Here is a 12,368-nt window from a genome sequence, read left to right as displayed (position 1 = left end):
TTTCTGATCACTTTGCAGGGAAGTGATTCCACTACTTCCCTGGACAGCCTGTTTCAATGTTTGACAACCATTTCAGTGAAGAAACCTTTCTTGCTATCCAGTCTAAATCTCCCCTGGGGCAACTAGAAGTCATTTCCTCTTGAACTATTATCTGTCACCTGGGAGAAAAGATTGACCCCCGCCTGTCTACAACATCCAGTAGTTGTAGGGAGCAATAAAGATCCCCCCAAAATTCCTTTCCTTCAGACTAAACAACCCCAGCTCCATCAGCTGCTCCTCCTTAGACTTGTACTCCAGTAAGACAAGTGCTTCTCCAATCAACAAGAAGCAGCAAATGCCCTTTCTTAGGCAGGGTCTTACAGAAAATAATCAAGAAGCAAAGCCTGTACCTTTGTTTTGATGCCCATCATGCACCAAAACCCATGAAACCTTATTCAAGAAGGTAAACCCCACACAAAGTGGCATTTCCAAGGCACCCAATGCCTTTCAGGCTGGGATCTGTCTGTCAGCATGCCCCTGGGGCAGATCTACGTGCCCGACTCTCCTTTGCCAGGCAGTCACCGACCCCGTGCAGCTTTTCATCTCCACTGGAGCGACACTGGTGACTCAGCACTTCCCCTGCAAGGCACTGCGAGGGCTCTGCTCCAGCGAGGGGATTACAGCAACAGCCCAAGTATAATAATGGTGTGGCTGAGCAGCAGGGATTTATGAGCAGGCAAAGAAAGTGAGAATTATAGGTGTCCAGTCCCTATGACAGAACCACCATATATTTCCTCCAACAAAGCGTGTGACAACAGCTCCATAAATTCACATAGTAACAGAAGCGAGAGCCAGCTCATCATTGCAGCTATTTAAGGAGCCAAGTAGCACTCTGCTTATTGCAGAAGTTCACAGTTAGTTAAAAATAAGCCTTAAAAAAGTCACTTTTGGGCCCTGGCTGAATAAGGCTTTTTATTCATGATGCCCAGCATTGCGTTCTGCCTCTTCTCCTTTTATGCCTACACAGACTCTCTTTGGCAGAATTTCGTGTTAGGTACTGTCAGCTTCCTTCTGAAGGAGATTAACTTAGGATGTGCCATAAACAATTGTAAAACTTAGCTGTGACTATGAAATACTTGATCCTTTTCAATACCAGCAGGTCTGAAATGTGCTTTAAAAATTCTTTAGCTCCAGCCCATTAAATATCTAGGGAGAGCTTCCCTGAGACGTAATTGCTGAAGAGAATAACCCCAATATCCACAACATGCTGAATAGGTTTTTTTAATGCTGTCTCATGATCAGATTATTTGCAGTACCTGTCAGCTAATGTGCTGTTTTTATTGCTAATTTAACACTTCTTCCTAAAGGGAGAAGGGGGAGAGGGTGAAAACAACTCTTCACAGTGAACTGGAAATCAAAAAATAGCTTTGTGTTTTGTTGTCACTTCTGCTACTCTCTTTTCTGACGTATAAAGAGAAGCTCACTTTAATATGACTAACTCCCCTTTAAACATGAGAAATATCAAGTTTCTCTGAATCCCATGGCTTTTATTCTTTCTTCTTGACGCTTTAGAAAAAATTTGAAAGAGACATTTCAGCTAGAAAGAAAAGTTGGAACTTTCTTAGGTTAAGGCTTAACATCAGCAGTGATTAGAATGTAATTTTCCCATAAGAAAAGAATTTGGCATCTCAGTGAAAAACTGAAAGATAGGCAATGGAAATTAAAGCTTGCTGTCTGTGAAGCTGGAGCTCTAGGGCCCCATTCTCCTCCAGAGCCTGCTGTCCTGCTCAGACTTGGTTTCCCATGCAGTACCTGGCACTCCTGCCCATTAATCCCCTTTTCCTGGGAGCTTTTCCTGAAGTCAGGACAACAGGTTGGAAACCTGTCCTTGGAGCCTGATGAGGACTTGGTGTGTATGGACTAAAAATTTGCCGAGGCATATCCCACGACATTTTCCCAGGGTCAAAATTATTCAGATTAGCAAAGAGAGAGGAGATTCTTGTTTGGTTGGTTTAGTGAGAAGGTGATGTTTTGTACAGAAATGACATAACTTTGGAGGAAAAAAAAATAAAGTTACTCAAGAGCCAGTTTAAAAGAAAAGTATTGAATGGAAAATTTTCAGCCAGCCCCACAGAGATCCCTTCTTTATCTCGAGGTGTGGAAGAGCTGCTGCCCTGCTCTCTGTGGTGGCTGGTGTCACGTTGCATGCTCCTCCAAGGGCAGCAGATTGCTTATGCATTAGTTCTTTTGCATAATAACAGCAGTTATAGTGGGCTTGGGTGTTTGAGGGCCTTTTTTTACACACATTGTTTGCTGCTAACAAACTCAGGAAGGAAATTTACAGTCTTGAATGGGGAGTGAGGTCTGTGAGACGTCCCCAGCAGGACTGAGCTGCTGAACCTCGCAGTGACTCAGCCAGCACAGGAAACGTTTGTTGTGAGCAGCCCCATCTCCTTTCCCCCTCTGCTCCAAGCACAGGGGGTTTATAAACAGGTCATGGTAGTTTCTTTTAATTTTTTTTTGGTTGTTTTTTTTTTTTCATTCTTTTTCTTGGAGTGTTTCATTGTGTTCTGTGTACAAGGTTATTTACTAGAAATAAATGACATTAAATGGACAGTGTGCTTGAGCAGAAAATTTTGGGAAGGGGATCCTCAGCTTTTGTAGTAGAGCATCTACTATTCTTGGTTGGATGCTGACATACTGGTTATGCTTAATTAAATGCCCTTGTTCTGTACCTCTGTTCACACCTTGGAGACCAAATATTGCACACAAAATTGGAGAGCTCCACATGAGAGGGCAGGTCTCAGACAGGAGGGTGCAGCAAATATGGAGGACAGAGAGAAAAACCATAAATAAAAGATCAACATGGGGTTTCATGCAGAGATCTCAGTCTACATTATTATATTTCTATCTGACAGCAGCTCTTCCTGTTCAGCAAATTCAGCCCACCTCACTGTTCCCAAACCTGACATGCAACGAAACCAGTTAAAATACTTGTTAACTTAAATAAATAAATAAAGACACACAGAAGATGTGACTGTTCAAAGCCTAGCAGCTTGTACTTGTGCATTTTTGTCTCCTCATTAATCTGTTTATGAAAGGGGTTTGATTAGTTCCATATATTCAACTTCTAAAGTTAATACCTTAGTGGTCTAAAGTGTTTGTACCAAAGCTAACACTGAATTTTCTCTCTGCTGCAATAAACATGTAAATATGAACTGATTCATGCATGCAAACAATTTCCAAGATTGAGTTCAAGAACAATTTTCAAATAATGTTTAAAATGCTGTGCTGGGAAACAGCACAGGGCACCTGTTAGTTCATTCTGGCTAGGGAGACTTCACACCACACCCCTGTATTTCTCTATGCATGTCTGTGTCTGGCACAAAGACTCGCATATTTGTAGCAACTATTCTATAGGATAATTTTAAAAATGCAGGAGTTCTGTACAGCTTTAACCCAGCCCTATCTGATGCGAGCCCATCTGCACTCACACGATCCCAATCTGATTTCCTGTGCCCTCTCCTCTCTGCGTGTTGCAGCACAGCTCAGCTTTGTCTCACAGCAGGCTCCCACCCCTATCAACACTTCAGCGTGTGCTGAGCCCCATTCCCATGGCCAGGCCGGGCTGGTTTGCAGGCAGACAGTTAAGTGCATGTATAAATATTTACAGAGTTTGAGGCATGGCCTGCCTAATTAGGTTTCCATAGCAATTAGCCCAATATCTTGATTAAGACCTGAGGCTGCTTTTATTATAATAAAAAAATAATACAAACCTCATTATATTGAGATGATGAAACCAGAGCACTCTTACGAGAAGAGAGTAAATGTTGGCTCAGCAGCAGGGAAGGGACTTAGCAGGGGCACAATGATAAAGCAAATGAAGGTGACGTTCTGCTGCGTGGGGAAATACTCAGCATCCCAAGACATGGGTTTAAGATCTACCAAGGAATTAGGCATCTTTGCTAAGAGCAGCTACCGCCCTGTTTTTTCTGGATTTTAAATCTGTGTTTTGTTGCTGTTTTCAGCTAGCATTCTTGGGAAAATGGTGTTTGCTGATATGATAGAGAAATGCCTACAGCTTTGTGTTTATCTCAGAAATCTTTGAGCAATTTTCAATATTAGTAGAGAACCCACACTGAAAGTGCAAAACACAGGGTCAGCAGAGCAATAACTTCTTTGCTGAGGAAGCATTTTGTGTCTCAACAGTTACTAATATTATACATATTAATTACCATGAGCAGCAATCCATGAAGAAATTACATCTACAGAGCAGTTGTGCTTCTGCTGTAGGTCTGCAGCAGCCATAAGCAGAGAGGTCAGTGCTCCTGGCTGGTGGGACAGAGACGTGCACAGAAAAACTCCCCAACCTTGTCTCTCCACCCCACATCTGCACTGAGTCAACAGGAGGGGCTGCCACTAACCCTGTAAATCTCCAGCAACAAGTTCCTGCTTTACAGATACTGACAGCACGTCCCACTGAAACCAGCCTTAAGCCAGCAGCTGACCAGTGGTTAATGTTTTCTCTGTCTTGTTTTGTTATTTGGACATCATTATTTTTCTTCCTGCTTCATCAGTTTTCCTTTTTTCATACGAAGTTTCAATACAAACTAAAACAGTTCTATATCCTTTTTTGAAGTTTTTTAAAAAGGGAAGAGATGCTGCAGAGTACTGTTAGATCCACAGCAAATCTAGATTAAGCAAAATGGCAGCTCATTAGCTTTCATGGACAGGCATTTAAAGTACTTAAGAGGGGACATAGAGCACTGCCCTTTACATTTACTTTGGCACTAATATCAGATTAGAAAGAGAAAGGTTATTAAGTAAAGGTAATTGTCTGCTTTGTAGAGAGAATCTTTCTGAGGTACAGCCTGAGGCACTAAACTTTAAGAAGGTTAATTGTCTCATGGTGGAAGTCAAGCTATTACTGTTATTATGGACAGTTAGGAAAAATTCAGCCTGACATCCAAAGTCCAATAACGAGTCTCAAAGATGGAGTCGATTGGCTGATAGCCACAGGCCTATAATTAGAAAAACTGGCATTACAAAAATACAGATGAGGCAGTGGTGAGCCCTGTCTGTGCAGATGTGGTACAGCAGCTGGAACCTGAAAGCAGCACAGGGGAGGACATGATGCTGACCCCAGGTGAAGCCAGCCTGGTACTGCTCATTCTCATACATGACAAAACAAAGCACTGGCCTTAAGAGCTGTAGAGGTTTGGCTGGGAGCTGGCGCTTGCAACTGATTCCACCCTCTCAAAGAAGTTGACATTGTGTCCAAAGTGCCCAGAAAATGGTTAAAGGTTTTCATCCTCCTGGTTCTGCTCATACCCATCCTTCACACCTTGTTCAAGCCCCCTCAGTGCCTCTGTATTCCCTTTTCTGAAATGTTTTAAGAGAAACTGCAGGAGCAAGAAACTCAATCGTGCCAAGATGTAACTATGAAAAACATGCTGAGAGACAAGTCAAGGCTTCTTCTGCACCTCTCCTGGGCACAGGTGGGGAAGACTGAATATTTGGATGTACAAAAATACCAAAATGTTCATACAAGCGATTCTGGCTCAGACTTACAAACTGCTAGCAGAAACCTCAGCAGGAAGCCCCCTGTAAACATCCTCAGGAATAATGTTTCCCTCCATTTGCAAATATTTGATTCTGGTGGGGAGGCTTGTATAACAGAACTCCATCTCCTGGACAGCAAAGTTGTGGCTCAGCAGCTCTCTGTCCCCTCAATCACATCCAGACCCAAAGTAGAGGTTCACTTTCCAGCTCCCAACATTTCCATTGTACTTTTAGCTCAAGACTGGGGATTTCTCTTCAGGAGCAGGGAAGCCTTTTCAGCCATGAATCCACCTCTGTTCCACTCCAAGTATTGTCTTAGTTGGGTTTCAGCTCTCTGGGTCTGTCCAGGCAGGAGATGAGGGTTTTCCATCCCCAGAGTTTCTGCTGCACCAGGGAGGGACGGCTGTGACCTACACTGTGCTGGCAAAAAGCTCTGGGATGTTTTACACCCTAAAACCCTCACCTGTTCCTGAAGAAGACAACTATTTCTTCTGTGTTTGCATCAATATTGAAACACCTCAGCACACCTCGCTGACAACTTAATGGTAAAAGTCAGCTTGGACATTTTCCTACCCCAGGCTGATTTTCATCTTCCAAAGCCCCCAGCAAATGATGTCTTTGCTGGTGCTCTTGTGAGAAGGAGCTGTCACCAACCACACTGCACAGATGGAGCCAACAAGGGAACACAAATGCAAGAAGCTTGCCCCCAAATTCTGTGGCACAGCACAGAAATTGGGTGTAGAGATACACTACAACCTGAGGGGCCCAGGGCAGGCTTCTCTGCCAAAGGGAACCACATCTCCAAAACCAGGGTGTGTGGGTTCACAAGCAGCTCTGGACATGATAACCACATGAAAAGAACAGGCTGAAGGCACAATATGAGTCACTCAGGTTAGACAGGAGGAGCAGTGATGCAGGGACTGATTTAGGGCAATCTCCTGTTCCTCACTCAGGCACTCCAGTGTGCTGCTGGGAGTGTTTGTCCTCAAGACCCTGATTTTGAGCAGTCTGCTGATGGCTGGCTAAGGACAAGAGGAAGGTGTATGAATGTGCTTCAGTGACATGACGTGATTCATCCAGAGAGACATATTTCAAGTAATCCCACTCGACAGGACAGGCCAGGTCAGTGGGATGGCTGTGCTCAGGATCAAAGTCCTGCAATCCAGACTGTACAAAGAATCTGGGACCCAAAACTGCGCATTCCCTCAGAAAGAATTTTGTGTAGAAAGAAAAAAATGGGGAAAGAAATTAATCCCTCTCACTTCAACCCCTGAAAAGTGTCTTTCCTTGCAGGACCACAATGTAAAAGTATTATTTTACTGCTGAAGAAACCAAAGCATGAATTGACACACTGGTTTCCTGGAGCACTGCAGCTTTCCCCTGGTACTCCCAAGGAATGAGTGCCAGTGCATGGTGTGAGTTGATCACTGCACTCTCCTTTGCCCTTGTAATCCAGGATGATAAAAGCCCAGGTCTCTGGAGTTCCAGTCTAACACCATGTCCAGTGGACCATGCTACCCTTCCCATTGCTCTTTCTCAGGTGATGAATCTTCTCCCTGTGCCTACAACTGCTCTTCCAAGTCTGCTTCCCCTGCTGCCTACACAGCCAGGACCTTCCACCCAGCTCAGGAGAATAAGGACAGGATGAAGACATGAGTTGTAGATAGCAGTTTCCTTGCAGCATCTTTCTGCTGCCAGGGAAGGAGAAAAGATGGCCCGAGAGCCTTGGAGGTTGGCAGAGTCCCCGTGAGGCCATTCTCTGCTGGCCAGCCCTGCTGATGTGCTGTAGAACAAGAACTGGCCAGCACCCACAAGGCAAACCTGCTGCTGATTGCAGAGAGCTCCAGAAAGGTTAAAACACTCTCCCCTTTTCACTCTGACATCTCTGCAACCCCTTCCTCCAGCCAGGGCTCCACTTAATAATTAATTGGAGAAATATGCCCCTTACCAAGCAGCAACCAGGACATTTAGATCCTCCTGAGAAAAGCTAAGTCTCTATTTCTGTAATGACTGGCAGCAGGAGATGGGAGGCATTTACAGAAGGAGCGTGGAGTGCTGTCGCCGCTGAATCAGGCCATCAACCTATTCTTGCCAACCACTCCTGGGCTCAGTGCAGGGAATTTTTCATCCCTTCAGCATCTGCTGAGCTGGTCACAAGGTGCAGGTTACACCAGTGGCACGGAGACATCAGAAAGCAGTACTTTCCCAAAGAGACAGGACAGAGAAAGACCAGAGAAAGACACGGGAGGCCCAGGCAGAAGTGGAGCCCAGGTCAAGGCTCCACTGCTGACATTGTGCTTCTGTCTCCTGTTCCAGCAAGACCAGAACACCAAAGCTTGGGAGATTTTAGCTCAGAGAAAATGAAAAAAATTGCCTTCCAGATCATTACCTTTCCAGGAAAACCATCAAAAGGGGCCTCTTTTCTCTCCTCAATGCTTTCCCATGCCATCCAGCTAGGCAGTTCTGGCCCTGGCTGGGGTGCCTGGGATGTTTCTATCCTGCTTTGAAGCTGTGTCTGCTTACAGTTTTGTCTGTAATACCACTCAGTCATGTACCACGGTCCAGTGAGTAGGACATCACACTGGAAGTACAGGGAAATGAGATTTGTACTCCTCCATATCATAAGGGGGCCTACAAAAGAGCTGCAGAGGGACTTTCTACAAGGGCACGTAGCAATGGGGCAAGGGTGGGGACTTTAAACTGGCTGAGGGCAGGTTTAGATTAGAAAGAAGGAAGGATTTTTTGTAATAAGAGTGATATAACACTGGAACAAGTTGCCCAGAGAATTTGTGAATGCCCCATCCCTGGAAGTGCTCAAGACAAGGTTGGATGGAGTTTTGAGCAACCTGGATAATGGAAGGTATCCCTGCCCCTGGCAGGAGGGTTGGACTAGGTGACTTATTCTATGATTCTACAATATGCAATGGTTTGTTCAAGTCCCAGATGTTCACTATATCTCCCAGATATATTTTCACTGCCAGTATAATGTGAATAAGAATTCCTTACAGAGCAACCTGAGGTCCCCTGATCCAGAGTGTTAACTGTTATTGTCATAGTCAACTGAACTGGAGGTAATGGCTGTATGATTAGTTATATTTATGGCACAGTCCTTATTATCACTCATTTTATGTGTGCTCTTCTCAGCAATCCATATTTACTGCTTGGAACATTTCGGGCCCTTATACAGGCTCATAAATCCCTCTTAATTTTGATTCAAGATGGGCAGCACTGCATCCTAAGGTGTTAGCTAAGCAAAGACCTAGCAAAAAAAAAAACCTACAAGGGCTTACATCTGATGGAGAGCATACAATTCACATGCTACAGAATATCTGTGTGCTGGGAAAAGGTGTGGTATTTGGCAAGCAACTTAAAAAGGTGGAGCTAAAGCTATATGAAAGGTTTAACTGACCAGTTCATTACTAAGTTACAATAATTCAGAATATCCCAGTCAAGGTGCTAGGAATTGCCTTTCATCTTTTCTATCAGACCTTGTACTCAACAAGGACAGATAACAAAGACTTTCTATGTTATTTTAAAACTATTGTGGAGATATATTCCTAACCTTCTTTTTCTGTTTGCAGGTACTGGGCCCAGGGTAACTAAGGATCCTGAATTCAAAGACAATTGGATAAATGCATAACTAAATGTTGCAGTGAAAGCTTCCAGAAACAATATGATTTTTCTGGCAGTTACAAGGTATTAAAAATACATTAAGACATAGTGGAATAGACTATTGATACTCACTGGAGGTGATCTCATGGGTATAATGGAGGTCATGCCAAGTCATGACAAGAAATTGCACAACAGTGTCTAGTATAATTTCTCCAGTACACACTGTGCTGAATCCTCACTGTTCTCCACCTGTACTGAAATATCTTGTTTTGCCATGAAACAAGAGAATATCTTGTCTCTGCCACCAAGTAGTGATGAGATCTCATAAAAGAGAGACTTTCTCTACTTACAGGTTCATTGGCTTTCATGGTTCTATGGTGGCAGGTGGTGAAAGATCAGAGGAGGAACAGGGCTGACCTCTGAAACCTCATTTCCTCCCACCCCTCCAGAGATGGACACGCTGCCCAGGAGTCTCTCCACACTGCTCTCCAACAGTGCCTCTCTGTTTACTCTGGAATGGCACCAGACCCATATTCCCTCTTTCAGTCCTCTCTGCCTACACATGTGGCATATTCATAAGCCAAAAAAAACCAAGTTCAGGGTAGATCCCTGCACTCTAAATGTGGATGCAGGCACCTGAGTCCTGCAGGCTGGGATTTCTGCTGGAGCAAAGAAGCCTTGCCTCCCCCCAGTTCTCTTGTGATAAAAAGGCACTCCCCCAAGACTGACTCTTACTGGGGCCAGGAGAGAAACATTTGATCCTTTCAGACAAGTGTCTTCTTATCCAGTGGGTTTTGCCTGTGAACATCTGCTTTAGACACACACTGAGTGCTTCCACCACTGTTTGCACTCTGCCTGGTTGGAGGCATTTTGATATCTGCCCTCCTGTAAATGATCCAGCTTTTCTCCATGGCCACTCCAAGCAGTCTTCCCTCTGTGTTAGTACATTTTCTGGCCATTTACTCTCCATGACCCAAGGCCTGTCTGCTACACTGACCACATCCTACAGCCCCCACCACGCTCCTAAACCCAGGTTCCTGAGAAGAAGCTGCCACTTATACCCAGCTGTAACAATTTTGCAATAAAGAACAATCCAGGATCTGACTAGTGCTGCTGAAAATCATTTTCATTTGGGTCAGGTCAAATTTGTGAGCCTGTGTTTGGGATAAATGGCTCACAAGCCAACTTCTTTGGACTTGCAGAGTGTATTTTGAAAACCCTCATGAGCTCTATTTCAAAACAGAGTGAGAAGAGAGAGTATCTTCCATTATAAAACCAAAACTTCACATTGGTTGCTCTCTCATTAAAGGATTTAAGATGCCATTGTTTTCTGATAAGCAGCAATTGTGATGTTCCTGAATACATTTCAGTGCTGGATACATTTGGTTCCTTCTTTTCTTGGATGCCTTTGCTTTTTCCCTGATAACAAAAGCTTTCTATCTGGGGCACCTTATGCAATTTATCCTTTTGTCTCTTCCACCAACAAAAGGGACCAAAAAAATGACTAAGACAACATTATGACTGGGCTGCAGTCCCAGGCTGGCAGTCCCTAGCTCTGATGTTTCAGGCAACAAGGAGATTTTTCAGGAAGTAATTTCCAGGGTTGATCCTCAACCTACAGTCCCCAACACATGTACATTTTCTCTGGTACTTTACAGGTGCCACTAGTGCCTTCATTCAAGAAAATGTAGCAAGGTTTGGGATCAGGGGTCCTGATTCCACAAGCTCCGCTGTCCCATACCTTTGTACCACATGGGATTTAGAGAGGTGGTGATGCAGATGAAGGAGCAGCAGCAGCTCTGGCAGGCCCCTCTGAGCTGCCGTTAGGACCAACAGCAGCAGCAAAGACCTTGGTGCAGGCAGAAAACCTGCCTAGGAATCCAAGCAAGCTTTAGGGTAGCAGTGAGAGCTGTTGCCAGGACTACACTGATAATGGTAGCCAACCCAGGCAGGTCAGCACCAAGCATTTTGTTAATAAAATCTCTGGTTATGCCATGCTGCAGAAATGAGCCCCAGCCAAGGGCAGCTCCACAGGGAGAGGATCACCATGTGCCTGTGCATCAGCTGAAGTCAGGTCACGGTGTGCAGATGGCAAGGCAGAGCAAAAGAAAAGAAATGCCTGTGTTTTACAAATAGGGGAACTGAGACACAGATGGAATAGGCAGCTAGTGTACAATCCTGAGTACATGCTGAGAAAAAGGAATGCTGAGATAAAGCCAGGCACTGAGCAAGTTCTCCAGAGTCTAAAGTCAGGGCGCCAGTCATGATGTCAGCACTACACACATGCACACACACAACCTCTCTGGCATCTGCCCCGTGGGAAGCAAGGAATTTAATATTTATCTCTTGGAGCCTTTCCTGACAGATAAAATAATGAATATCTGCACAGCCCTTTAAGAGCCTTGAACAGAAGGCTCCATCAAAGCAATGTATTAATAGTTTGTTTGTTTTTGAAAAAGGGAACAGATGGACAAAATCTTGGAAAAAGGAAGAGAGAAGCAAGATGTGATTCTATGTTGTAAAATTCCTTTCCCACTTCCAGAAGTGACTAATACTCTCCACTTGGTGCTATTGTACAACAGAGACAAAAGGTAATGCATTTGCTACAATTCTTTTCTTTTGGTATGTTTAGAAATCTCTTCATCAAGCAAAGCTCCAGATTGCTGGCCCTGCTCTCCACTGTTTTCATGAAAACCTGACATAGAGTTGCCAGTTGATAAAGCCACTTCTGGCATTCTTTTTTTTCCTTATCTCTCCTGATCTTAGGGAAGTGGTGAGGCATTGTCAGGCACAGAATGCCCGAGTGCTGGGTTGCAGGAGACACCTCACAGCAGCTCTATAGATTTCCACTGACAGATCACTTGGCACCTCTCTAGACAGACTCAAGCTGGCATGCCTCTTCCTATGCTGCTCGAGGTCTTACTTATTTCCATTAGCACAGTGTCTTTGTGAATGTTTCCAGAAAGCAAACCCAGTTTGTCCTGGGTTCATCACTGATTTGCTTTTAGAACTGCAAAGAACCTCTAGCACCAAACTCTGAACATGCCTTCACCTACAGATTCTCTAATGAAACAGCAATGGCCACTTGAAAGCTCACCACAAGAGCAGGAACAGAGCTGAGTTTTCCTGCTTCCAAGTGCCTGTGCTTGAGCTGAACTTTGTGTTTGCACCGCACATAGACAGGAAAGCCCTTTCAGTTCAACAGAACACAGCAG

The sequence above is a fragment of the Passer domesticus genome, chromosome 11, assembly GCF_036417665.1.
Source record: "Passer domesticus isolate bPasDom1 chromosome 11, bPasDom1.hap1, whole genome shotgun sequence".
Classification (NCBI taxonomy): Eukaryota; Metazoa; Chordata; class Aves; order Passeriformes; family Passeridae; genus Passer; species Passer domesticus.
Note: the sequence above shows the minus strand (reverse complement) of the source record.